This window comes from Phalacrocorax aristotelis, chromosome W (assembly GCF_949628215.1).
Source record: "Phalacrocorax aristotelis chromosome W, bGulAri2.1, whole genome shotgun sequence".
NCBI lineage: Eukaryota > Metazoa > Chordata > Aves > Suliformes > Phalacrocoracidae > Phalacrocorax > Phalacrocorax aristotelis.
Genome location: NC_134310.1, coordinates 22,128,076 through 22,155,782, shown reverse-complemented (window position 1 = coordinate 22,155,782; position 27,707 = coordinate 22,128,076). Strand labels below are relative to the sequence as shown.

At 46.5% G+C, this 27,707-nt stretch overlaps 1 protein-coding gene across 2 annotated transcripts in view; it reads right to left on the bottom strand.

The window, feature by feature from the left end:
* Nucleotides 1–24,068, bottom strand: part of LOC142049639 (SWI/SNF-related matrix-associated actin-dependent regulator of chromatin subfamily A member 2-like) — a 124,515-nt gene extending 100,447 nt beyond the window's left edge. For both annotated transcript variants that reach the window (XM_075077517.1, XM_075077516.1), the window contains exon 1: nucleotides 23,876–24,068. The gene's annotated coding sequence lies outside the window, so the exon portion shown is untranslated. The remainder of the gene's footprint in view (nucleotides 1–23,875) is intronic.
* Nucleotides 24,069–27,707: the final 3,639 nt, after the last annotated feature.

Here is a 27,707-nt window from a genome sequence, read left to right as displayed (position 1 = left end):
GTTGCCAGTCCAGATCCACCTCAGCCACTTCAATCCTAGCAGCCTGATCCACCTGCTGGTTGTTCCGATGTTCTTCAGTGGCCCAACTCTTGGGGACGTGAGCATCCACATGATGTACTTTCACAACCAGGTTCTCTACCCGGGCAGCAATATCTTGCCACAATGTGACGGCCCAGATGGTCTTACGTCTACGCTGCCAGTTGCTCTGCTTCCAGTGCTGTAACCAGCCCCACAGGGCATTTGCCACCATCCAGGAGTCAGTGTAAAGATGGAGCACTGGCCACTTTTCCCATTCAGCAATGTCTAAGGCCAGCTGGATGGCCTTTACCTCTGCAAACTGGCTCGATTCACCTACTCCTTCAGCAGTTTCTGCTACTTGTCAAGTAGGACTCCATACAGCAGCCTTCCATCTCCAGTGTTTTCCCACAAGACAACAGGACCCAGATTTCACAATGTGCTGGTTTTGGCTGAGAAGGGGTTAATTCTCCTCACTGTGGGGGGTCGGCTACCTTTCCAGCTTCCCCCGTTCTGCCGAGTGGCGGGGGGGGGGCTGGGAGGGGCAGGGCCGTGGTGGGGGTGGCTGACCCCGACTGGCCAATGGCATGTTCATTCCATACCATCTGACACCATGACCAGTATATTGAGGGGTGGCAGTTTGTGGCTGGGGGCGGCGAGGCCTCAGGTTGGCGGGCAGTAAGCAGGTGCGTCCGGTGCGGTTTTTGGTGGTTCGTTCCCCTCCCCCCTCCCTTCCCCCCTACCCCGGGGCTTTGCGCCTCTCGTTGTTCTCCTTTCCATTGCATTTCTGTTGTTGTTTCTTTTAATTTTAATTATTAAACTGTTCTTATCCCAACCCACGAGCGTTACCCTTCTGCTGCTCTCCCCCATCTACCGGTGGGGGAGTGAGCGAGCGACTGTGTGGGGCTGAGCTGCCGGCTAAACCACGACAGTCTTTTTGGCGCCCAACATGGGGCTCAAGGGTTGGAGATAACAACATCTGCTGGTCACAGCACCATGTTGTCCTTTTTGCAGTTGGTGTTAAAGATTGGTGTTGGTTTGTTTAGTCTGCTGTGTTCTGCTGTCATTAGAAACGTTTTGCCTACAAGAATTATTATACTAACACTCGTTTTCAGCTTTATCTGGTATTTTGTTTTTTTGCTGAAACAGTTACTGTACTTTGGATACCCCCTTGTTGAGGCAATTAGCAATTATACCTCCTCCTCGGAGAGATTTTATATGGAGGAAATACAGAATAGTACCTTTGCAACTTTGTTCTATGATGTCTGTGCCTTTGTTACAGCAACGTTTTTGTATCTTGAACATCCTTGGGTGGTTAAGGTGCACTTATTGTTAGTTTTTGGGCATGTTGTTTTGGTTTTGACTAAGCTACTTAAGAATATCACCCAGAAATCTGCCCCAAGGCTTGATAGTTATGAGTGGCAGGGTATGTGGGATAGCATGGGCAAATACCTAGGGCAGTGGGCACCCCCAGTGTTTTGGAGTTTCACCCCCGAACAAGTGCAGAATCCTGAAAAACTAGTAGAATATTTGGAGAAAGTATATTGTTATGCTGGGAACTCCAGACAGACACAGATAACTGCAACATGCTGGGGCCTGGCCCATGCATACTGAGCCCTGCTCAACAGTATTCAGGGCTCCCAAGGTGAAGAGAATGTCTCTGGATTGAAATGCAAAGTGACTGGCACTGTAGTCACTCCAGCCCTGAGGACAGGCACTGCAGCCACTCAAACCCCCACAACAAGTACTGGAGCTGGCTCAGAGAATCAACCCATGCCAGTATCCGTCGCCCCCATACACAAGACGAAATATTGGAAGCAGACGTCAACTCATTTAGAACGGGAAGATGAAAAAGCAGGGCCGTCAAGGGGAGAGAAGGAAGAAGTAATAAATGAAAGAGAGACCACCCGATCCCTGTCCTTGAGCGAGTTGTGAGATATGCAAAAAGATTATAGCCCGTGTTCAGGTGAGCACATTGTCACCTGGCTGCTCCAATGCTGGGCTAATGGGGCCAGTAGCCTGGAACTAGAGGGAAAAGAAGCCAAACAACTGGGATCCCTTTCTGGGGAAGGGGGCGTTGACAAAGCAATTGGGGAAAAAAACACAAGCCCTCAGCCTCTGGGGGTGACTCCTGTCCGGAGTGAGAGAAAGGTACACCTTCAAAGAAGATACTGTATTTTGCCTAGGAAAATGGATGACCATGGAGAAAGTCATCCAGTATCTAAGGGAATTAGCCGTGCTTGAGGTGATTTATGGTGACCTGGACGATCAACGGTCATCCAAAGATCCAGATGAAGCCGAGTGCACACGACCCATGTGGCGGAAGTTTGTACGGAGCGCACCATCTTCTCATGCAAACTCATTGGCAGTAATGTCCTGGAAAGATGACGAGACACCAACGGTGGCGGAGGTGATTGATAGACTCCGGGATTACGAAGCAAATATCTCTTCCTCGCTCATCTCTGCTGTGGAGAAACTATCCCAAGAGGTCCAGCAACTCAAAGAAGATATGTCCTGCTCCCCACCTCTACAGAGTAGTGTCTCAACTGTTAGGGATAAGCGTCCTTTGGCTCAAAAGAGGGGATACACACCACGGGCCACCCTATGGTTCTACCTGCACGACCACGGAGAGGACATGATGAGGTGGGATGGCAAGCCTACCTCGACCCTAGAGGCGCGGGTACGTGAGCTGCAAGGAAGAAGAGTCACTCAGGGAGGCTCTTCCAGGAGAGCTGCTGCTCCAGTTTCCAGGGAGCAAGTCCCCAGACGGAGTAGAAGCGCTGATTTTATTTCTAAGCCTAATAGAGGGACTCCTGATTCACATTTACAGGAAGTGAGTTGTGACTGCCATGATCAAGACTAGAGGGGCCCTGCCTCCAGCCAGGTGGAGGAAAGGGATAACCAGGCTTATTGGACTGTGTGGATCCGATGGCCTGGCACGTCCGACCCACAGAGGTAGAAAGCTTTAGCGGACACCGGCGCACAGTGCACCCTAATGCCATCAAACTATAAAGGGGCAGAACCCATCAGCATTGCTGGAGTGACAGGGGGATCCCAAGAGCTAACTGTATTGGAGGCCAAAGTGAGCCTAACTGGGAATGAGTGGCAAAAGCACCCCATTGTGACTGGCCCAGAGGCTCCGTGCATCCTTGGCATAGACTACCTCAGGAGAGGGTATTTCAAGGACCCAAAAGGGTACAGGTGGGTTTTTGGTGTAGCTGCCTTGGAGAAGGAGGAAATTAAACAGCTGTCTACCTTGCCTGGCCTCTTGAAGGACCCTTCTGTTGTGGGGTTGTTGAAGGTCAAAGAACAACAGGTGCTGATTGCCACCACAACAGTGCACTGGGGGCAATATTGCACCAACAGAGACTCTCTGATCCCCATCCATGAACTCATTCACTAACTGAGGAGCCAAGGAGTCATCAGTAAGACCCACTCACCCTTTAACAGTCCCATATGGCCAGTGCGGAAGGCTAATGGAGAGTGGAGGCTAACAGTAGACTATCGTGGCCTGAATGAAGTCACTCCACCATTGAGTGCTGCTGTGCCAGACATGCTAGAACTTCAATACGAACTGGAGTCCAAGGCAGCCAAGTGGTATGCCACAATTGATACCGCTAATGCATTCTTCTCCATCCCTCTGGCAGCAGAGTGCAGGCCACAGTTTGCTTTCACATGGAGGGGCGTCCAGTACACCTGGAATCGACTGCCCCAGGGGTGGAAACACAGTCCTACCATTTGCCATGGACTGATTCAGACTGTACTGGAACAGGGAGAAGCTCCAGAACACCTTCAATACATTGATGACATCATCATGTGGGGCAACACAGTGGGAGAAGTTTTTGAGAAAGGAGAGAAAATAGTCCAAATCCTTCTGAAAGCTGGTTTTGCCATAAAACAAAGTAAGGTGAAGGGACCCGCACAAGAGATCCAGTTCTTAGGAATCAAATGGCAAGACAGACGTTGTCAGATCCCCATGGATGTGATCAACAAAATAGCAGCCATATCTCCACCAACTAGCAAAAAGGAAGCACAAGCTTTCTTGGGCGTTGTGGGTTTTTTGAGGATGCATATTCCAGATTACAGTCTGATCGTAAGCCCTCTCTATCAAGTGACCCGGAAAAAGAATGATTTCAAATGGGGCCCTGAGCAACGACAAGCCTTTGAAAAGATTAAACAGGAAATAGTTCATGCAGTAGCTCCTGGGCCATTCCGGGTAGGACAAGATGTAAATAATGTGCTCTACACTGCAGCCGGGGAGAATGGTCCTATGTGGAGCCTCTGGCAGAAAGCACTAGGGGAGACCAGAGGTCAACCCCTAGGGTTTTGGAGTCGGGGGTACAGAGGGTCCGAAGGCTGCTATACTCCAACTGAAAAAGAGATACTGGCAGCATATGAAGGGGTCCGAGCTGCTTCAGAAGTGGTTGGTACTGAGGCACAGTTGCTCCTGGCACCCCGACTGCCAGTGCTGGGCTGGATGTTCAGAGGGAACGTCCCCTCTACACACCATGCAACTGATGCTACAGGGAGTAAATGGGTTGCACTGATCACCCAGCGGGCTTGAGTAGGAAACCCCAGTCGCCCAGGAATCTTGGAAGTGATTATGGACTGGCCAGAAGGCAAAGATTTTGGATTATCACCAGAGGAGGAGGTGACATGTGCCAAAGAAGCCCCACTCTATAACAAACTGCCAGAAGATGAAAAGCAATATGCCCTGTTCACTGATGGGTCCTGTTGTCTTGTGGGAAAGCATCGGAGATGGAAGGCTGCTGTATGGAGTCCTACTTGACAAGTAGCAGAAACTGCTGAAGGAGAAGGTGAATCAAGCCAGTTTGCAGAGGTAAAGGCCATCCAGCTGGCCTTAGACATTGCTGAACGGGAAAAGTGGCCAGGGCTCTATCTCTATACTGACTCCTGGATGGTGGCAAATGCCCTGTGGGGCTGGCTACAGCAGTGGAAGCAGAGCAACTGGCAGCGTAGACGTAAGACCATCTGGGCTGCCACACTGTGGCAAGATATTGCTGCCCGGGTAGAGAACCTGGTTGTGAAAGTACATCATGTGGATGCTCATGTCCCCAAGAGTTGGGCCACTGAAGAACATCGGAACAACCAGCAGGTGGATCAGGCTGCCAAGATTGAAGTGGCTGAGGTGGATCTGGACTGGCAACATAAGAGTGAACTATTTCTAGCTCGGTGAGCCCATGACACCTCAGGCCATCAAGGGAGAGATGCAACATACAGGTGGGCTCGTGACTGAGGGGTGGACTTGACCATGGATGCTATTGCACGAGGTATCCAGGACTGTGAAACATGCACTGCAATCAAGGAAGCAAATGGGGTAAAGCCTCTGTGGTATGGGGGACGATGGCTGAAATATAAATATGGGGAGGCCTGGCAAATTGACTATATTACATTCCCACAAACCCACCAAGGCAAGCGCCATGTGCTTACAGTGGTAGAAACAACGACCCGCTGGCTGGAAACATGTCCTGTCCCGTTCCACACGGCACTGCCCGGAACACTATCCTGGGTCTCGAAAAACAAGTCCTGTGGTGACATGGCACCCCAGAGAGAACTGAGACAGACAATGGGACTAATTTCCGAAATAACCTCATAGACACCTGGGCCAAAGAGCACGGCATTGAGTGGGTGTATCACATCCCCTATCACGCACCAGCCTCTGGGAAAATTGAACTGTACAATGGACTGTTAAAAACTACTCTGAGAGCAATGCGGGGTGGAACATTCAAGCACTGGGCTACACATTTAGCAAAAGCCATGTGGTTAGTCAACACGAGGGGATCTGCCAGGCGAGCTGGCCCTGCCCAATCAGAATCCTTACGTACTGTGGAAGGGAATAGAATCCCTGTAGTGCACGTGAAAAATATGCTGGGCAAAACAGTCTGGGTTATTCCTGCCTCATGCAAAGGCAAACCCATTCATGGGATTGTGTTTGCTGGAGGACGTGGGTGCACTTGGTGGGTGATGCGGGAGGATGGGGAAATCCAATGTGTGCCTCAACGGGATTTGATTTTGGGTTAAAACAATGAACTGAATGGCACAATGCGAACTGCTATATAACATTTTATGTCATCTCTGTGTTGTATCAACGATATCAGAGTACAAGCCTCCCAATTCATGGAAGATAAACTATGAGACAAGCAAAGTACAGCAGTGATGGAATGATGACTGACTCGGTACGCAGCAACCCAACGCCACACACACCATCCCTCCCACCCTGAAAGACTGATACGACAGATGGAGCCCAGAGTCATGGACTGGGTGAACTCAATAGACATTTTAATGGACATTTTACAGGGAAGGTCCATGAACTAAGGGAACGATGTCTGTGTATAATGTTAAAGGATGGGAAGGGGAGGGGTGGTGTTTGGTATGGTTGTATTGGATGGTATGGGACCTGGGCATGGTGTAAATGGTATGGAATAAGGGGTGGAGAATGTGCTGGTTTTGGCTGAGAAGGGGTTAATTCTCCTGCCTGTGGTGGGGGGTCAGCTGCCTTTCCAGCTTCCCACACTCTGCCATGTGGCGGGGGGCTGGGAGGTGCAGGGCCATGGTGGGGGTGGCTGACCCCGACTGGCCAATGGCATGTTCATTCCATACCATCTGACACCATGACCAGTATATTGAGGCGGGGCAGTTTGCGGCTTGGGGGTGGAGCGGCATCGGGTTGGGGGGCGGTGAGCGGCTGCGTCGCATGCGGTTTGTTTTGGTGGTTCGTTCCCCCTCTCCCCTCCCTTCCACCCTCCCGCAGGGTTTTGCGCCTCTTCTTGTTCTCCTTTACAATACATTTCTGTTGTTGTTTCTTTTAATTTTAATTATTAAACTGTTCTTATCCCAACCCAGGAGCTTTACCCTTCTGATTCTCTCCCCCATCTACCGGTGGGGGAGTGAGCGAGCGACTGTGTGGGGCTGAGCTGCCGGATAAACCACGACACAGAAGGATTTGGATTATTTTCTTCCCTTTCTCAAAAACTACTTCTGCTGTGTTGCCCCACACGATGATGTCATCAATGTATTGAAGGTGTTCGGGAGGTACACCTTTTTCCAAACCATTATGGATCAGTCCATGGCAAATGGTAGGACTGTGTTTCCACCCCTGGGGCAGTCGATTCCAGGTGTACTGGACACCACTCCAAGTAAAAGCAAACTGTGGCCTGCACTCTGCTGCCGGAGGGATTGAGAAGAATGCATTAGCGATATCAATTGTGGCATACCACTTGGGTGCCTTGGACTGCAGTTCATATTGTAGTTCTAGCATGTCTGGCACAGCAGCACTCAGTGGTGACATCACTTCGTTCAGGCCATGATAGCCTCTGTAAGCCTCCACTCTCCTTTAGATTTCCACACTGGCCATATGGGACTGTTGAAGGGTGAGTGGGTCTTACTGAGCACTCCTTGGCTCTCCAGTCGACGAATGAGCTTATGGATGGGGATCAGATAGTCTCTGTTGGTGCGATATTGCCCCCAGTGCACTGTTGTGGTGGCAATCAGCACCTGTTGTTCTTTGACCTTCAGCAACCCCACAACAGAAGGGTCCTTCAAGAGGCCAGGCAAGGTAGACAGCTGGTTAATTGCCTCCATCTCCAAGGCAGCTACACCAAAAGCCCACCTGTACCCTTTTGGGTCCTTGAAATACCCTCTCCTGAGGTAGTCTATGCCAAGGATGCACGGAGCCTCTGGGCCAGTCACAACGGGGTGCTTTTGCCACTCATTCCCAGTTAGGCTCACTTCGGCCTCCAATACAGTTAGCTCTTGGGATCCCCCTGTCACTCCAGCAATGCTGATGGGTTCTGCCCCTTTATAGTTTGATGGCATTAGGGTGCACTGTGCGCCAGTGTCCATTAAAGCTTTCTACCTCTGTGGGTCGGACGTGCCAGGCCATCGGATCCACACAGTCTAGTAAGCCCGGTTATCCCTTTCCTCCACCCGGCTGGAGGCAGGGCCCCTCTCGTCCTGATCATGGCAGTCACAACTTACTTCCTGTAAATGTGAATCAGGAGTCCCTCTATTAGGCTTAGAAATAAAATCAGCACTTCTACTCCTATGTCTGGGGTATTGCTTACTGGAAACTGGAGCAGCAGCTCTCCTGGAGAAACTTCCCTGAGTGATTGTTTTCCATTGCAGCTCACGTACCCGCGCCTCTAGGGTCGAGGTAGGTTTTCCATCCCACTTCTTCATGTACTCTCTGTCGTCACACAGGTAAAACCATAGGGTGGCCCGTCATGTGTATCCTTTCTCTTGAGCAAAGGGACGATTACTCCTAACAGCTGAGATAGTGGTCCGTACTGGTCGGGAGTAGGACATATCTTCTTTGAGTTGCTGAGCCTTTCGGGACAGTTTCTCAACAGCAGAGTTGAGGGAGGAAGAGAGATTTGCTTCATACTCCCGGAGTTTATCAATCACCTCCGCCACCGTTGGTGTCTCGTCATCTTTCCAGGACATTACTGCCAATGAGTTTGCATACGAGGATGGTGTGCTCCATACAAACTTCTGCCACTTGGGTTGTGTGCACTCGGCTTCATCTGGATCTTTGGATGACCATTGATCGTCCAGGTCACCATAAATCACCTCAAGCACGGCTAATTCCCTTAGATACTGGATGCCTTTCTCCATGGTCATCCATTTTCCTAGGCAAAATACAGTATCTTCTTTGAAGGGGTACCTTTCTCTCACTCCAGACAGGAGTCGCCTCCAGAAGCTGAGGGCTTGTGTTCCTTTTCCAATTGCTTTATCAATGCCCCCTTCCCTAGAGAGGGATCCCAGTTGTTTGGCTTCCTTCCCCTCTAATTCCAGACTACTGGCCCCATTATCCCAGCATCGGAGCAGCCAGGTGATAACGTGCTCACCTGAATGACGCCAAAAATCTTTCCGTATATCCCACAACTCACTCAAGGATAGGGATCGGGTAGTTTCCGTTTCTTGTACACATTCTTCCTCTTCCTCCTCCTCTTCTCGTGATGGCCCTGGTTCCTCATAATCTCTTTCTAAATGAGTTGACCTTCTCTTCCAAGATTTCTTCTTGCGTATAGGGGCGACTGATACTGGCACGGGTTGGTCCTCTGGTTTAGCTGCAACGCTTGTCACCGGGGTTGGAGTAGCTGCAGTGCCTGTCGTGGGGGTTTTAGTGCCCGCAGTGCTTGTCGCTTTCCTTGTCTTTGTCTTTTTAGATCCAGAGGCCTTCTCTTCCCCTTGGGGGTACTGAATAGTGTTAAATAGGGCTCGATAGGCATGAGCCAGGCCCCAGCATGTTGCAGTGATTTGTATCTTTTTGGAATTGCCAGGGTGACAACATACTTCCTCCACATGTTCTACTAATTTTTCAGGATTCTGCACTTGTTCAGGGGTGAAGTCCCACAGCACTGGGGGTGCCCACTGTCTTCGGCATTTGCCCATACTATCCCACATACCCTGCCACGCATAACTATCGAGTCTTGGGACAGATCTCTGGATTATATTCTTAAATTGCTTATTAACCTTAGACAGAACTGACACCGCCTGCCAAAGCAATAGCAACAGATATATCTTAACTACCCAAGGATGTTCAAGATACTGAAAAGTTGTTGTAATGAAGGAGGAGACATTATAGAAGATGGTAGCTAAGGTGCCATTCTGTATTTCCTCCATAAAAAAAGTCTCAGAGGAGGAGGTATAATTATTAATTGAGGTGGTAGCTGAAGCACAGTAACAGCTTCCATGCAAGACCTAAATAACCGCTAACGGTCAAGGCCAGTGTTTTAATAACAAATCTCCTAGGCAAAACAACTCTAATCACTGCAGAGCACAGCAAACTACAAAAACCAACAGCAGTTTTTAACATGTACTTTACAATCAGCATGGTAGAGATTGGACAAACTAATATTAAGAACAGATGAATCAATGCTGTGACTAGCAACTCTTATTATCTCAAACCCTTCGTGCCCCATGTTGGGCACCAAAATGGACTGTCGTGGTTCAGCCCCAGCTGGCAACTAAACACCACACAGCCGCTCACTCACTCCCCCCCACCCCTGTGGGATGGGGAAGAGAATTGGACGAGCAAACGAACTTGTGGGTTGAGATAAGCACAGTTTAATAATTACAATAAAATAATAATTATAATAATGATTATGATAATAATGACAATAATGTTAATATAATAAAATGGAAAAGGAAGAAAAAAAAAAAAAAAAACCACAGAAACACAAACGATACAGCCGCTCACCACCCGCTGACTGACGCTGCCCAGTCCCCGAGCCATGACTGCTCCCTCCCTCCCCCGGCCAGCTCCTCCCAGTTAACATATTGGGCATGACGTTACATGATATGGAATATCCCTTTGGTCAGTTTGAATCTGCTCTCTTAGTTGTGCCCCCTCTTCTCATGGCTTCTTGTGCACCTGGCAGAGCATGGGAAGGCAGAAAAGTCCTTGACTCTTATAAGCACTACCCAGCAACAGCCCAAAACATCTGTGTGTTATCTCAACATTTATTTTTGCTGCTAAGTTCAAAGCACAGCACTATGCCAGCTAGAGTGAAGAAAATTAACTCTATCCCAGCTAAAACCATGACAGAAGTCTAGGAAAAAATCTCATTTATTAAAAACAAAATTATCTTATGCTGTTGGTGCATGCCCTCCTGCAGGTAATCAGTAGACCCCATTGATGGTATAGGATGTGGGACACTAGGCGGTCCAGGACTCAGCCCCATCATGCTGTGTACTGAGCCAGGAGGCAGCCCTGGTCCTGGGCTAGGTCCTAGAATTGGTCCAGGGGAAGGACCAGGATTAGGCATTATGCCAGGGTCCACTGGCATAGACATCTATTTTCTGTCTCCTTTTCAATTAACAGAATAGCTCTAATGAAAAGAAAAAAATAAATAAAACAGAATTTCCATGTGTCATTAGGGTCAGTGGAATATAGCCATGAAAAAAAACCCACTATAATGGAGACTATTTGGATGGTGAGAAACAAAGACAAAAAAAAAAAAACACAGTACCTATCCCCATCCCTCCTTTTCCCAGGCCCAACTTCACTCCCAACTTACCTACCCCTCCCCTGCCAGCAGCACTGGGGGGGGATGGGGAATGGGGGGTTACAGTCAGTAGTAACAGTTCCTCTCTGCCTGTCCTGACTCTTCACGCTTTTCCCCTGCTCCAGCATGGGTCCTCTTTATGGGATGCAATTCCTTCAGGAAAATCTGTTCCAGCGTGAGCTCTCCACAGGATACAATTCCTTCAGGGACTAGACAACTACTCCAGCGTGGGGTCCTCCATGGGCTGCAGTGTAGATATCTGCTCCACCATGGTGACACAGGACATGGAAAAGGCCCAGGTACTGAATGCCTTCTATGCCTCAGTCTTTACCGGCAAGACCAGCCTTCAAGAATCCTAGGTCCCTGAGACCACAGGGTAAGTATCCTGGTTTCAGCTGGGATAGAGTTAATTTTCTTCATAGTAGCCAGCATGGGGCTATGTTTTCGATTTGTGCTGGAAACAGTGGCGATAATACAGAGATGTTTTAGTTGTTGCTAGGTAGTGCTTACACTAGTCAAGGACTTTTTCAGCTTCCCATGCTCTGCCAGGTGCACAAGAAGCTAGGAGGGGACACAGCCAGGACAGCTGACCCAAAATGACCAATGGGATATTCCATACCATGTGACATCATGCTCAGTATATAAAGCTGGGGGAAGAAGAAGGAAGGGGGGACATTCAGAGTTATGGTGTTTGTCTTCCCAAGTAACCGTTACGCTTGATGGAGCCCTGCTTTCCTGGAGATGGCTGAACACCTGCCTGCCCATGGGAAGTAGTGAATGAATTCCTTCTTTTTCTTTGCTTGCATGCATGGCTTTTGCTTTACCTCTTAAACTACCTTTATCTCAACCCACGAGTTTCCTCACTTTTACTCTTCTGATTCTCTCCCCCATCCCATTGAGGGGGAGTGAATGAGCAGCTGCGTGGTGCTTAGTTACTGGCTGGGGCTAAACCACGACAGAAAGCCTGGAGCAAGGAAGAGGATCATATCAAGGAATCCTTAAGCAAACTGAATATACACAAGTGCACCGGCCCTGATGCACCTGCGAGTGCTGAGGGAGCTGGCTGATATCATTGTGAGGCCACTCCCACTAATCTTTGAACAATCAAGGTGATTGGGAGGGGTGCCTGAGGACTGGAGGAAAGTAAATGTCATCAGTTGTATCTTCAAGAAGGAGGACCCAGAGAACTACAGGCCAGTCAGCCTCACCTTCTATCCCTGGGAAAGTGATGCAGCAACTAATTCTAGGAACCATTTCCAGGCACATTAAGGACAGGAAGGTGATCCGGAGTAGACAGCATGGATTCACCAAGGGGAAGTGAAATGACTACGATGAAATGACTGGCTCAGTAGATGAGGGGAGAGCAGTGGATATGCTCTGTGTACACTTTAGTAAGGTTTTTGACACTGTCTCCCGTAAGATCCTCATGGAGAAGCTGATGAAGTATGGGCTGGATGCGCAGACAGTGAGGTAGATTGAAAATTGGCTAAAGGGACAGGCCCAGAAGGCAGTGATCAGATGGGCTGACTAGTTGGAGGCCAGTGACTAGGGGTGTACCCCATGGGTTTGATCCTGTTTAACATCTTCATTAATAATCTGGATGATGGGCTATAAAATCAGCTAGCAAACTCCAATCAAATCTGTCATTTTCTCAAACCCTTCAAGCCCCATGTGAGGCACCAAAAAAGACTGTCATGGTTTAAACCCAGTAGGCAGCCAAGCACCACACAGCTGCTCGCTCACTCCCCCCACAGTAGGACAAGGGAGAGAATCGGAAGGGTAAAAGTGAGAAAACTCATAGGTTGAGATAAAGACAATTTAATAGGTAAAGCAAAAGCTGCATGCGCAAACAAAGCAAATAAGGAATTTATTTAATATGTCCTATCAGCAGGCAGGTGTTTAGCCAACTCCAGGAAAGCAGGGCTCCATCATGCATAATGGTTACTTGGGAAGAGAAATGCCATCACTCCAAATATCCCCCCCCCTTCCTTCTTCTTCCCCCAGCTTTATATGCTGAGCATGACATCATATGGTATGGAATATCCCTTTGGTCATTTTGGGTCAGCTGCCCCAGCTGTGTCCCCTCCCACCTTCTTGTGCACCCCCAGCCTACTTGCTGGTGGGATGGTGCGAGAAGCAGAAAAGGCCTTGATGCTGTGTATGCACTACTCAGCAATAACTAAAACATCAGTGTGTTATTAACACTGTTTTCAGCAGAAACTGAAAACATAGCACCATACAAGCTACCATGAAGAAAATTAACTCTATCCCAGCAAAAAAACAGTACAGTCAGAGTGTAACCTCAACAAGTGTGCAGATGAAACAAAACTGGGAGGAGTGGCTGATATGCCAGAGGGTTTCAGCCAACTAGGCTAACAGCATCCAGGGCTGAATTAAGCAAAGCATTGCCAGCAGATTGAAGGAGGTGATCCTTCCCCTCTCCTCAGCACTGGTCAGGTCATACGTGGAGCCCTGTGTCCAGTTCTGGGCCCCCCAGTACAAGAGACATGGACATACTAGAAAGTCCAGCAAAGGGCCACAAAGATGATTAAGGGACTGAAGCACCTCTCCTATGAGGAAAGGCTGAGAGAGCTGGGACCATTTAGCCTGGAGAAGGCTCAGGGGGAATCTTATTAATATGTATACATAACAGAAGGGAGGGTGTAAAGAAGATGGAGCCAGGCTCTTTTCAGTGGTGCCCAGTGACAGGACAAGGAGCAATGGGCACAAGCTGAAACACAGGAGATTCCATGTGAAAATCAGGAAACACTTTTTAGCGTGAGGGTGACTGAGCACTGGAACAGGTTGCCCAGAGAGGTTGTGGAGTCTCCCTCCTTGGAGATATTCAAAGGCCTGGGCAACTGGCTCTAAGTGGCCCTACTTGAGCAAGGCGGTTGGATCAGATGACCTCCAGAGGTCCCTTCCAACCTTAACCATTCTGAGGTCCAGGCTACAGTATCAGACAGGTAAGGGTTTGTGCTATGCCCAGAAGAACTTGCAGATGTGGAGCACCTGTGGGATGAGTGCATGCATGTTTGCTAGCAAACATCAAGCTGGACTAGCTGGTGAGTAGGAGACCCATGAAGCATGTAAGAGGGCCTGGGATCTAGGCATGAGTATCAGGTGGTTAGAGGGGCCATGCAGGTACTTGAGGGATCCCCAAACGCATGTGTGTTTGTCAATCTAGAGAGCGTTGCATGTAGGTCTTCATTAGTGACCTCCCATCTCTACCAGCCAAAGAGGAAGGGGACTTGGCTGTCTATGTTTATGTATGATGTGGGTCCTGTATGTAGGTGCCGTTGAAGGCAGCACCTTGTCTGTGGCAGTCTGTGTGACTAACCATGTCAGTGTCCTGTGTCTGTGTGTGTTTTTCTAGAATACATACTCAGCTTTGCTACTGGTTGAACCTGCAAACAGGAAAGTGGTAGCCTCATCCCTCAGCCTGAGCAGAGACCCAGGGTCCCTGGGCTGAGTTCCAGCAGCTGGGCAGGAAGGAGACCTGAGCTAGAGCAGCTGCAGGAGGTGGCCCTGCTCCTAACATCACTTAACACAATGTACCCTCCCAGGATTCCGACCAAAGCAGAGAAAAGGCCCACTGAGATGATGTAATGGACTAGGAGTGTAGGATGGTCATTACTGCTGGCTGCCCCATTTGCTTGCAAACAAGGAACATAAGGTTTACAGAACTGCCAACCTTGTTCCTGTCACAAGTAAAACAGCATTTACCTAACAGACCTAATACTTCAAGAAAGCAAAACGCAATTGCATCAAGACCTTATTTGGGTATTCCCCCTTACCCACATGTTCTATCAGGACCAAAAATGTTTACTAGGTTCTGTTTATAAACTCTCTTTTATTATGTTTTATTAATTACATCTCTATTCTGATTCAAGTAAACAAATTAGAAAAAGGGTTGAACTCAATTAAAATTAACTACCTTGGGATCCCATTTCCTTGCAGGGTAAGACATGCTGATACCTCTGATGCTTTTCTGTTTGGTTTTTTTGGGGGTTGGTTTTTTTTTTTTTCCACAGTAGAATACTACAGGGGCTAATCAGCAGCCCACAATCCCACAGCATCACCAAAAGGAATCACATTTTAAAATAATCTGAAATTTATATATTACGTCAAAGCTTCTTAGAAGGGGCCTAGCAATTCAGCTGTATGACAGATGAGACAGATCAAAAGGAAGTTTTATAAGACAAAAATCACTATGTTGAAAAATATAGCAGCTGCTAGATCTTCAAGGATCACCTCCTCCAAACTCAAGAATGGTCCATCCTGATGAGTAGGAAAACATGCAAAGGCAGCAAAATGTACTGCCTGCATGGATGTACAAGGAGCTCCTGACTAAACTCAGGCATAAAAGGGAAGTGTACAGGAGGTGGAAGCATGGTCAGGTGACTCAGGAGGAATACACAGACACTGCACGAGCATGCAGGCATAGGGTTAGGAAAGCCAAAACTCATCTGGAGTTGAATCTGTCAAGGGACATGAAGGGCAGAAAGAAGGGCTTCTACAGCTATAACAGCAGCAAAAGGAAAGATAAGGAAAACGTAGGCAAGGGGACTGGTGAAAAGGGGACATGAAAAAGGCTGAGGTGCTCATCACCTCAGCCTTTGTTATTAAGACCATTCTTCAGGAATCCTAGGCCCCTGAGACCAGGGGGAAAGTCTAGAGCAAGGAATACTTGCCCTTAGTAGAGGAGGATCAAGTTAGGGAAACATATTAAAAAAATTAGACATACACAAGTCCATGGGCCCTGACAAGAATGCACTCACAAGTACTGAGGGAGCTGGCTGATGTCATTGCAACGCCACACTCTATCTTTGAAAGGTCAGGGAAAATTGATAGAAATAAAAATATTGTAGTCAGATGTTTAAAAAGCTTTGGTCTTTATTGTATTATACTTACTGTTATGGAATAAGTGACTATGGGCAGGTAACCTCTTTATAAAACGGCTCTCAAAGCCAAGTAAAAGAGGCAAATAGGCTAAAAGCATGCCTAATAGCCACTTGCTACTAAAGGGGGTGTTACTACCTCCTCCCTTGTGCTAGCACACATCTGACCCTACAGCAAGTCAGTTCAGGAACCCAAATCAGCAGAAAATTACTTTTTGCAGCATTAGTTTTCTGCTGGTTTAGCTCCTCAGATAATGAAATTACTGTATTATCAGACACGTGGAATTGGTGTCACTGGGAGGGAGGAATACCACCAAGAACCAGGACTGATCATGTTGGCAGCAAGTGAGCAGCAGTTTTATAAAAGGATGGCATCTGTGTTGCAATACACTGATTTTAGTAGACTAGAAATTCCAACTGTTAGATACTGATAAGAGTTTTGTGAAAGGTAGAAAAGCAGACCAATTCTAACTTGTAGTCAGCCTCAATTTTTGTTAAGCACAAGTAACTAAAAAAAAAAAAAAAAAAATAGTAGTTGGTTCTCCAGCAAGCTGAAGGTCTATAATTCACTTTCTGGGCTCTTAGCATGGTATAAGCCACTTAAGCTGTGTTCTCATGGTTCACAACACTCAGTGAACCCCTCAAGTGAATTACAGCTGTGTTCACTCTAAAGCAGTCTTGTCTTTTGTGTTTCACTTGATGTTATGATTGCATAGACCTAATCAGAAAAAAGCCTTAAGTAAATATTTAAATACAAAAAAGTCATATTCTTAACTTGTATATTTATTTTCTTGTATTGTCCTGAATTTTGTAAATAAGAATCACAGAATGGTTGAGGTTGAAAGGGACCTCCAGAGGTCATATGATCTGGATGACAGGACTGGATCTAGTATTGATCCCTGGGGTACACATGTACACCAGATTTGGTGAAGATGCAGACATTCACACTCCCCCACCTCCAAGCGCGCACACACACAACACAGAGATCTCACCAGTAGCTGGCACTTAGTCCTTGCAGCACACATACACACAATATAGAGAGTGAGATTACACAGCAAGATAGTTAAAGGATTTAATAAGTAGATATAAGAAGATAAGACTAACTGCAGTGATCAGGCACAGGGCTCAGCCAGACAAGGGTACTGACCAGTCCCTTTCCCTTTTATACCCTATTCCGATTCTTACATAGGTTTGTATAGCTCTATCAGTTCCTGAACATCTTTCTGCCTGGTGTCCAGGATCATCCTTCTTCCCCCCCTTACAGTCTTATCAGTTGCAAAGTCCAGGTTGATCTTCCTGGAAGTGGCACCTATAGTTTCTTCTTGATATCCCATTAATTAGTATGACTACGCAAGGTTTGTTTCTTGTCATTGTCCCCATGTTTGTTTTGTCAGGTCTGTGTCTCTGCATATTTTGTTTCTGGTATCCCCCTTTTTCCCTTAGTTTCCCAATTAACAAGGTCCCCAATCAGATAACCTTGCTGGAATAAACAAACATTCTCACACACCCTCATAATTAGCGTGATTTACCAGGTTTGGTTCTCATCATTGCCTCCCTTATCATTTGCCAGTCAGGTTTGTGTCCCAATATGTTCTTGTTTATGGCTTCCTCCTTTTTTTATTATCCCTTGTTGAAAAGTGTCCTTGACTAGATACCCTTAAAGGAGCAAACACTCTCCTTCCACCTACCTTTACACTTTTACATGTCTGTTCTACACTTGACTTGTGCTAGCCAGGATGTCAGTTACAATGTGGATTTATACCAGTTGTTTAGAAGCTAGATTCAGACCACTTTTTGATATAAGTGGAGTCAGTTATTGCCAAATGGGGATTGTGATGGAACCAAATATTGAAGGTGGAATGCTTGTTCTGCTGTAAGTTCTGAGGACAGAGAATGGGTCAGGGAGACCTGCTAGGTCTTAGAATGGACTAGAAGAAAGCAAATGTCACTCCCATCTTCAAGAAGGGCAAGGAGGATCTGGGGAACTACAGCCTGGACAGCCTCACCTCAATCCCTGAGGAAGGTGATGGAGCACCTAATCCTAGAAAGTATTTCCAAGCATATGAAGGGCAAAAAGGTGATCAGGAGTACTCAGCATGGATTCATGAAGGTGAAATCATGCTTAACTCACCCAAAAGCCTTCTATGAAGAGATGACTGGCACAGGTGATGAGGAGAGCACAGAGGATGTTGTTTGTCTTGACTTTAGCAAGGCCTTTGACACTGTCTTCCATACCATCCTCACAAACCAACCAATGAAGCCTAGACTAGAAAAGTGGACAGTGAGGTTGACTGAAAACTGCCTGAACTGCTAGGCTCAGAGCACAGTGATCAGCAGTTAGAGGCCAGTCACTATTGGTATACCCCAGAGATCAATACTGGGTTCAGTCCTGTTCAACATCTTCATTAATGACCTGAATGATGGGACAGAATGTACCCTCAGTAAATATGCAGACAATACAGAATTGGGAGGAATGGCTGATACACCAGAGTTGTGCCACCATTCAGGAGGACCTGGACAGGCTGGAGAAATGGGCAGGCAGAAGCCTCATGAAGTTCAACTAAGGGAAATGCCAAGTCCTGCCCCTGAGGAAGAATAACACCATGCATCAAGTATAGGCTTAGGGCTGACCAGCTGGAAAACAGCTTTGCAGAAAGAGACCCGAGGGTCCTGGTGGACACCAAATTGGGTGTGAGTCTACAGTGTGCCCTTGTGGCAAAGGTGGCCAACAGCACCCTGGATTACATTAACAACATCACCAGCAGGTCAAGGGAGGTGGTCCTTCCACTCTACTCAGCACTGGTGAAACCCCAACTGGAGTACCATGTCCAGTTCTGGACTCCCCAGTACAAGAGAGACATGGACATACTGGAGCAAGTCCAGTGAAGGGCCACAAAGATGACTATGGTGGTATTGGAGCATCTCATACAAAGAGAGGCTAAACAATCCCAGCTTTCTCAGGCTCAAGAAGAGGAAGCTCAGGGGGAATCTTATCAAATGTGTCTAAACACCTGATGGGGGGCATAAAGGAAATGAAGCCAGCCTCTCCTCAGTGGTACCCAAGTGAAAGGACAACAAGCAATGGACACAGGTTAAGATACAAGAAATTTCACTTAAATATAAGGGAAAATATATTACTGGCTGATAGCATGTTACTGTGCAGATCACATTGCCTTATCTTTAAATCTACAGGAAAATAATTACAGTCCACCTCCTTCCTCCAACTGAAGTCACAATCCACAGGTGCTTTAAAAAAGAAATACATTATGAAATCACAACACACTGTTACTGGAAACAGGAAAGCTTGGGGCCACCTTTCTTACATCATGAAAAATACAAAGTGACACTATGAATGTTTCATCATATTTGTTTTATTTACTAACTATAAACAAAACTAAGATTCTGGAAGTTTAAGAACTGATAATAGGAAGACAGCTCACTATAATTAGAACAAGTAACTTACAAGTTAGTGTTTTGCATTTTAGATCCCCATAAAAAACCATTTGTTAGATAACACTTATCAGGATCTAACTATTGAATTGTTGTTTGACCCTGGAATGGCAATCGACGAACACAAAGTGTATATGAAAATATAAAACCAGTAAAAACGAGAGAGATCTTCAACTGACAAACTACCATTATTCAGTTTACATAACAGGAGCTGAACTCATAGAAGTTCACTCTTGGAAGGCAACTTGCAGTTTTGCATACAAACCATAGAATCGGAAATACATCACCTCAGTTCTTTATCCAGATGCTTAGGACAGAGACAAACAAGCTCTGTACACTGTCCCAGCTTTCTCTCCAGCCCTCTGTCAGGGATCACCATCCTCACCCACAGTAGAGTGAGTAGAATGGGTTGTGTACCTGCATCACAGAGACATTTTAGCACGGAGATCAAATAACATAAGGCTCTTCTTGTAAAATAGAGTTTACTTTTGGATAGTTCTAGTAGTTCCTACCTCCAACTCCTTCCCAATCCTCCTGTAGAAGCTCATCCCTACTGTCTAGTTGTTTTGGTTTCTTATGAAGCAGTTTCTGAAGCACTGTAAATTACAACCTAAGTTATTAACTAAAACAAGAGTCAGCACCAAGAAAAAAGAATGGCTAACAGCTAGGGGCTGGATCTACTACAGCCATCCCAAGGGAAGTCATCAAGAGTCAGTGCCCATAAAGACAAGCATAAGCAATGTTATCAACTTTTTCACTGAAGAAGTTGAGGCATGTGTATATGATCCTCTTTAACAGCTTTGCTACAAAAGGCATTAACCTTTAGGAAAAAAGTAAAGTAGATAGTTGGAGTTAAGAATATAAGGAACTACTACTTCCCCACATATCAATATTCACAACACTCTGCCAGAGCCTAAAAATCAAGTCTACGCTTGGAGCGGCACTATTCAGTGCTACATGTGCAGATTTTAGTCTACTTTTAGGGGACAGAAGACTCACTCATTACTTTGTTGACTGGTTAGGGATCAAGGGAAAGCAGAGATAGAGAGATGCTCATACAAAAGGCGATAGCTGTGGGTTTTTTTCTGAAAATTAAAGTCTTTTTTCAATCTCAATCTTATCCTATACATTTACAAACTATCAAAGCAGTGTAAATAAGGCATAAGCTTCTACTTGCTTCCATTTTCATGGCAAATGATCTTTATGTTGTAATTTTCCATTTATTACTCCCACTAGAGGATCAATCTGAAGTGAAAAACTGAAATGAAGGAGCACAGAAGAGGTAGAGGTCAAGGACACACTATATATGGAGATCAATTGCAGCAGGAAACAAAACACAATGAGCATTGCAATGATTTGTAAAAATGGTCTCATTTGCTGCTAAAAGGGAATTTTAATTTAGAGGAAAAAAGGGGCCTTCATTTGTATAACAATACACTGACTCACACAAAAAAGGCTGTTGGCCTTGACACGTAACTCTAATACTAATGGAAGAAAATTTTTGTGTAACATTTATTGCCTCAATCTCAGGGGTTATTGTTAAATGTGAGTAACACTGAAGGAAGATGATCTAAATATACAGGAAAGGTGGCAAATGGAACAATGCTGTAAGTGACAGATTCCAGTTAATTAAAAAAAAGTTGAAGATATATGGATTCAGCCAATTATTTACCTGTCTGAAATATTCAAAGACCTTCTTCAAGAATGGAGTTCATCTAGTGTTTGGAAATGTTGGACATCAAAAACCAAAATAAACAGCAAATATAAAGGGGGGGAAATCAACTCCAATGTAACCTATTTAATCATATTGAAGTTACAACATGATATTTATTCAATAATATTTACACTCACTTTAAAAATAATTTAAAAAACTGATTCTTCATAATATCTTTTAAAAAATCTGATTTCAATTATGGGTTAAAAAATACTTTTTTCCACTGTGTATATTTTGTTTCTCCTTAATCATAAATTTTGTTTGGGCATGAAAAGAAAATTTTAAACTCCATTCTTCCCCTAGCAAATATAAAGAGCTTCCTTAAATGTCGTCAGGGGAAATATCACTTGTTTTATCTACATACAAACTTCATGTGAATAATATCAAAATAATTTTAAAAATCCAAACTCAATCACTCCCTTCCCCCCTATGCACAAAGAGACTGGATCATTAGAGATCACAAGTTTCCCACTCTGTCTTCGTTAAACTGTAAGCTTTTTCTTTTAGAACCCCAACATGAATTTTCCGGAATTGCCAGGGAATGTACAGGCCTCAACTTCATAACTGTAATACACCCCAGCACCTTCATCCACAGACACACAGAAGTGACTCACAAGCACATTTAGCAGAACTATATTTCCTTCCTAGGAAGTTTTAGCCTCAATCAAGAGGATCCCAAAATCATTTTTGAAAGAGCCAGTCCTGCTTTCTTCTGTCACTCTACAAAGCAATGGCTATACTGATTTTCCTGGTGGGTTACCTTGATGAAGTGACACCCAAAAGTGAGATCTAAGCATGCGCAACTTGGGTTAAAAGCCAGATGCATGGACAGGAAGCATGTTTCATGGCAAAGCTAGGCCTCTCTCCTCCTCCTCCGTCATCACCTCACGCCAATCAAGCAGGTCCATAAATGTGTAAGTCTGTATTTGGCTGCTGTGACTTCCCGATTCTCTGCTGCTGAATGCATACGCAGGGGGAAGACAGAACGCACCACGCACAACCCCACCGCCACAAAAAAAAGCCACCAAAACAAACAAAAAAACCCACACAACAAAAAAAAGAAAAACCCACCACGCACAAACAAAACCAAACCCAACCCAAACCCCCCCCACACACACAAAACCACCCTCAGCTACCACAAAACACTGCCTGTCTCTCTCCTTCTTCAGGTTTACTCAGCGTACAGCACCCAGTAACAAACTGGAACACTCCCAAAACTCCCGTTTTCTCCTTACTTCCTCTTAACCACCGAGAGGGGGAGGGGGTAAAGAAAAAAAAAAACCAAACACAAAAAAAACCACCAAAGCACACACACCCCCGAAACAACCCACTTTTTTTTTTTTTTGCACAAAGATCAAGACCCCTCTCCCAACACGATGATGAGAATCACATTTACAGAGAACTTGCATCTATATTATGATAAGCATGTGCATACTCCCTCCCCCAAATCAGGCAAGTTTTCCATACATACCGGAAATAACATGCAAATTGCATAGAAAACAATTACAAATTTGTAAGCGCATGTCGGTTTATGCCGCTCTTTGTTCCTCAAACTACTGCGAGGTGGGGGGGGAAGGGGGGGAAGGGGTGGGAGGACACTACACACCGACACTTGCTTTCTTCCCGAGGAAAAAAAGGGAATGATAGAAGCTATTTTAGGAAATTAATCACAACATTTTTACAGCAGGAGTGACTTAACTATACAATTAAAACCAGAGATTGAAAGACACTAAAATGAAAGGCAACAGGAGCTGCAGCCACGGTTAGTGAACCCCCCGCGTGTTCCTACGTTTGGGGCAGTCAAACAGGGAGATTATCCACAGCTCACGGTCTCCTTGGCATTGCTAGTTAATGCTGCTGCTCTAACAAGTAACACCACTCCACTTCTCTTTTTTCAGCTACGTTTACTTAATTCTTTGCAATAGAAGACAACAACGCCGTTACAAAACACTTAAAGTGCAGCATTTGTTCTCCCCCAAGACAGAATACAATGGATTTCAAAGTGCAACGTTCAGCTACATGCAATAAGTCTAATACTTCTGCTCAGAAGACTGGAAGATTATGGTCTCCCTCCCAACACGTTCTGTTTAGAGCCACTAAAATACAAGTCAATCCATCAATGCGGGGGGGGGAAATGATGACGATTAAAAAAAAAAAGACAAGACCAACTCCCAGCCCAATCATAGCTGCTGAGCTGCTCCTGAAGAGGCCGTTGCTTCTGGTATCCATTTCTGTTTAGACTGTTTTACTCAGAGCCTTTCAAACACTCGTTTCAGACCCAATACCAAAGGATTACAAAAGCAGCCAATTACTTTTATCTTAATTTTTCAAACACTTCCTTTAAAAGTTACACATACGCAGTCAGATAGACTGAAAGATACATATATACACCATTTCCTGCTTCCTCCTCCTCTCTGTTGGTGCAATTGACTTGCAAATCAGGAAGAAGGTTGATGTTTTTATTCTTATTAGAGATTTATATTATAATTATTCCAGAAATGCTAGATCAAAACTTTTTTCCTCTTCACCCACTGAAAAATATAAATATTTTTGGAGAAAGGGAAGTTGTAGACAGCAGAAAAGAACAGAAGGAAGACATAATAATCCTTAAATCCAGCAGTCATACCTTTTAAGGAGTAAAAGCGGGCACGATGCATCTTACATAATTAATAATAAAGAAATATTTTTAAAAAACTCTAACGGAGACAGAAAAGGTTGAGAGTATACATGGGAAGAAGGGGGAAGAAATCGTAAGTCACAGTTACCTTGCTTTGGAAGAAGGTTCTGTTGAGCGGCTTCCCTCTCTGTAAGACACTCAGAGTATGAAACCAGAGAGAGATGAGATTATGACTTCACTGATGACAACTACTCGCTCCTCCTGCCTCATCCCACTGCTCCTCCAACCTACCAGCACCGCACAAAAAAAGGGTTCTCCCATTGGTTCACCTCAAGGACAACACCCGCCTCCTGTTCAGAAAGGGCGTTCTGTTGAGCCTGGAGTGGGTGTGGTTACATTAGGGAGAGCATCATTCCCCTCTAATCAGTAATGGTGAGGCTGTTCTCAATCCCTTCATCCCCCAGCCAGTATTGATACTGGGGATTGCCCCGACCCAGGGGCAGGACCTTGCACTTGGCCTTGTTGAATCTCATGAGGTTCACACGGGACCACTTACTGAGCTTGTCCAGGTCCTTCTGAATGGCATCCTGCCCCTCAGGTGTGTCAAATGCACCACTCAGCTTGGTGACTTTTCAAATATCATGGAGAGTGGCTTGGCAACTACATCAGCAAATTCCTTTAGGACTCTCATCAGCTCCTATATGCTCAGGTTCCTCAGGTGGTTATGCACCTGACCTTCTCTTACAGTGGGAGGCTCTGCTCCCCCAGTCCCTGTCTTGCGGTCCATCCACTTGAGAGGTGTGGGAAGAGAGGTTACCAGTGAACACTGAGGCAAAAAAGTTGTTGAGTACCTCAGCCTTCTCCTTGTCCCTTGTGTGCTGGTTTTGGATGAGAAGGGGTTAATACTCCTGCCTGTGGCGGGGGTCGGCTACCTTTCCAGCTTCCCATGCTCTGCCACGTGTCGGGGGCTGGGAGGGGCAGGGCCATGGTGGGGGCGGATGACCCCGATTGGCCAATGGGATGTTCATTACATACCATGCGATACCACGACCAGTATATTAAGGGGGGGGGGGGCAGTTTGCAGCTCAAGAGTGGTGTGTGGTTTGTTCTGGTGGTTTGTTCCCCCTCTCCCCTCCCTGCCCCCGGGCCTTTGCGCCTCTTGTTGTTCTCCTTTACATTGCATTTCTGTTGTTATTTCTTTTCATTTTAATTATTAAACTGTTCTTAGCCTAACCCATGAGTGTTACCCTTCTGATTCTCTTCCCCCATCTACTGGTGGGGGAGTGAGCGAACGACGGTGTGGGGCTGAGCTGCCGGCTAAACCACGACACCTTGACACCCATTTGGTAGTTGTGTTCATTGGGGGAGTACGCTTTCTTTGACCTTCCTTTTCTGGCTGACATACCTGTAGAAGCCCTTATTATTATTCTTTGCATCCCTTGCCACATTCAGCTCCAGCTGCACCTTGGCCTTCCTGACCCCATCCCTACGCAACCGGGCAGCGTCCCTATATTCTTCCCAGGATACCTGCCCTTGCTTCCACTGCCTATGCATTTCCTTCCTGCCCTTTAGTTTGACCAGCAGGTCTTGTCTCAGCCATGTCTGTCTCTTCCCTTCCTTGCCTGATTTCTTACACCTGGGAACAGAGAGCTCTTGCACTCTATGGAACATGCCCTTAAAGATCTGCCAGCTCTCTTCTGTTCCCTTGCCCCTGAGGACTGTGTCCCAGGGGGTCCTTCTGACTAACTCCTTGAAGAGCTGGAAGTTTGCTTTCCTAAAATTCAGGGTCCTGACTTTACCCTTTGCCAGTCCCATATCCCTCAGGAGTGTGAACTCCACCAGTGCATGATCAACACAGCCCAGGCTGCCTCCAATCTTGTTGTCTCTAATTAGCTCACTTGCATTGGTGACCAGCAGGTCCAGTAATGCATCCACTCGGGTAGGACTGTCTACTACCTGTCTCAAGAAGTTATCCTCGATGCACTCCAGGAGTCTCCTGGATTGCCTGCTTTTCCAGCAGATGTTGGGGTGGTTGAAGTCCCCCAGCAGGATGAAAGTCTGTGAGCGCAATACCTCCTGTAGCTGGAGTAAGAAGGCTTCGTCAATAGGCTCACCTTGATCAGGCGGCCTGTAGTAGACACTGACCACAAGGTTCCCTTTGTTGCCTCGGTCTCTAATTCTTACCTGTAAGCTTTCGACCTGCTTGTGGTTATTCTTTAGGGACAGCGCTTCAACAATCTATCTATTTCTTGGCGTAGAGGGCAATGTCTCTGCCCCTCCTTCCTTGTCTGTCCCTTCTGAACAGCTTGTAGCCATCAATAGTAGCGCTCCAGTCATGGGATTCGTCCCATCAAGTTCCAGTAATGGCAACTAGGTCATAGCTTTCTAGCAGCACGGTGGCTTCCAGCTCCTCCTCTTTCTTGCCCATGCCGCATGCATTGGTGTAGAGGCACTTCAGCTGGGCTGTCTGAAGTGCCAGCTTGTTAGAGGAACACCCCTTAATTCCTTTGAGGTATTTCACTAGTGTTTCCCTGTTGGCTCCTATTACCTCAGGAGCCCCTGGCTCATCTCCGTCAGACTTCAAATGTGCTCCAGTGTAGCCAGCAAGTCTCACAACAACAGGCTGAGGGCCCTCACTAGCACCCTGTCCCTCAAACCCTGGCATGTCATCCCATGATTTGTCACGGGTGAGCTTGATATTATCCCCCTCCCCCTCCAAGTCTAGTTTAAAGCTCTGTCAATGACCCCTGCTAGCTTGTGAGCAAAGATCCTCTTCCCCCTTTGAGAAAAGTGAATCCCATCTGAGGCCAGCGGTCCTGGTATTGTGTAGGCCATCCCATTATCACAAAACCCAAAATTCTGGTGGTAACACCAGCCACAGAGCCATGTATTAATAGACTGAGTCTGTCTGTTTCTTCTAATATCATTGCCTGCAACTGGAAGGATAGAAGAAAACACTACCTGTGCCTCAGATTCCCTTACCAACCATCCCAAGGCCCTGAAGTCTCTTTTGATTGCTCCTGGTCTACACATTACAGCTTCATCACCACTCACATGGAAGAGCAGCAATGGGTAATAGTTGAAGTGCCATACCAGGTTAGGAAGTTTCCTAGTGATGTCCTTAACCCAGGCCCCAGGGATGCAGCAGACTTCCCTAAGAGAAGGGTCTGTCCAGCATATTAGACCCTCTGTTCCCCTCAGAAGGTTGTGGTCACGATATAGGAGGTAGGTCTTTATGACATTGGCAACATCTCTGGTGTAGATGGACCATCATTAATTGACTGACCTTCCAAATCCAGAGCATCATACCTGTTGTATAGAGGCACTTGGGAAAGCGAGGTGGGCAAGGAGGGGTTTCACATGCCACCCCAAGTGTAGACTTGCCTCCATTCACTCCTTTCTTTTAAGTTACTGCGTTCTGCCTGGTGGGGGGAAGGATACAGGATCCCCCTGATCTTGTGGTTTTTTTCTGGTGGATGTTCCTGTTTCCATCTCAAGGAGGGCAGAGCATGGTTCCACCAGTCTATCTCTTTCTCAGACACCCTGATGCTCTTTAACCTGCCCACTTCCTCTCAAAGCTCTGCCACCACGCTGAGCAGATCATCTACTTGGTCACACCTCACACAGCTGTTCTCACTACTGCCATCAGGTACTAGTGAAAGGCTCTGGCATGCCCTGCAGCCTGAGACCTGGATGCTTGCATGTTTTTGTGGGAGCTCTGTCTGGGTAGCCACATCTGTTGTGGTGAGTGGTTACCATAGCTAAGCTCCTTCTGGGAGGGTGATGACTACCAATTTATCTCACCTTTGGACCTGGTAGGGTTACGACGCCCTTCCTGCACACCCTTCCACTCAAACTGCCGCAGTTGCCCTGGTCACTAGCGCTCCCTAGGCTGCTTTTTATAGGTGTGGGGGTGCCTGTGGTTGCTCTGGAAACCCCCAGGCCTTGTCAGGGTCTCTCGGGAGAGCTGTGGGCTCCTG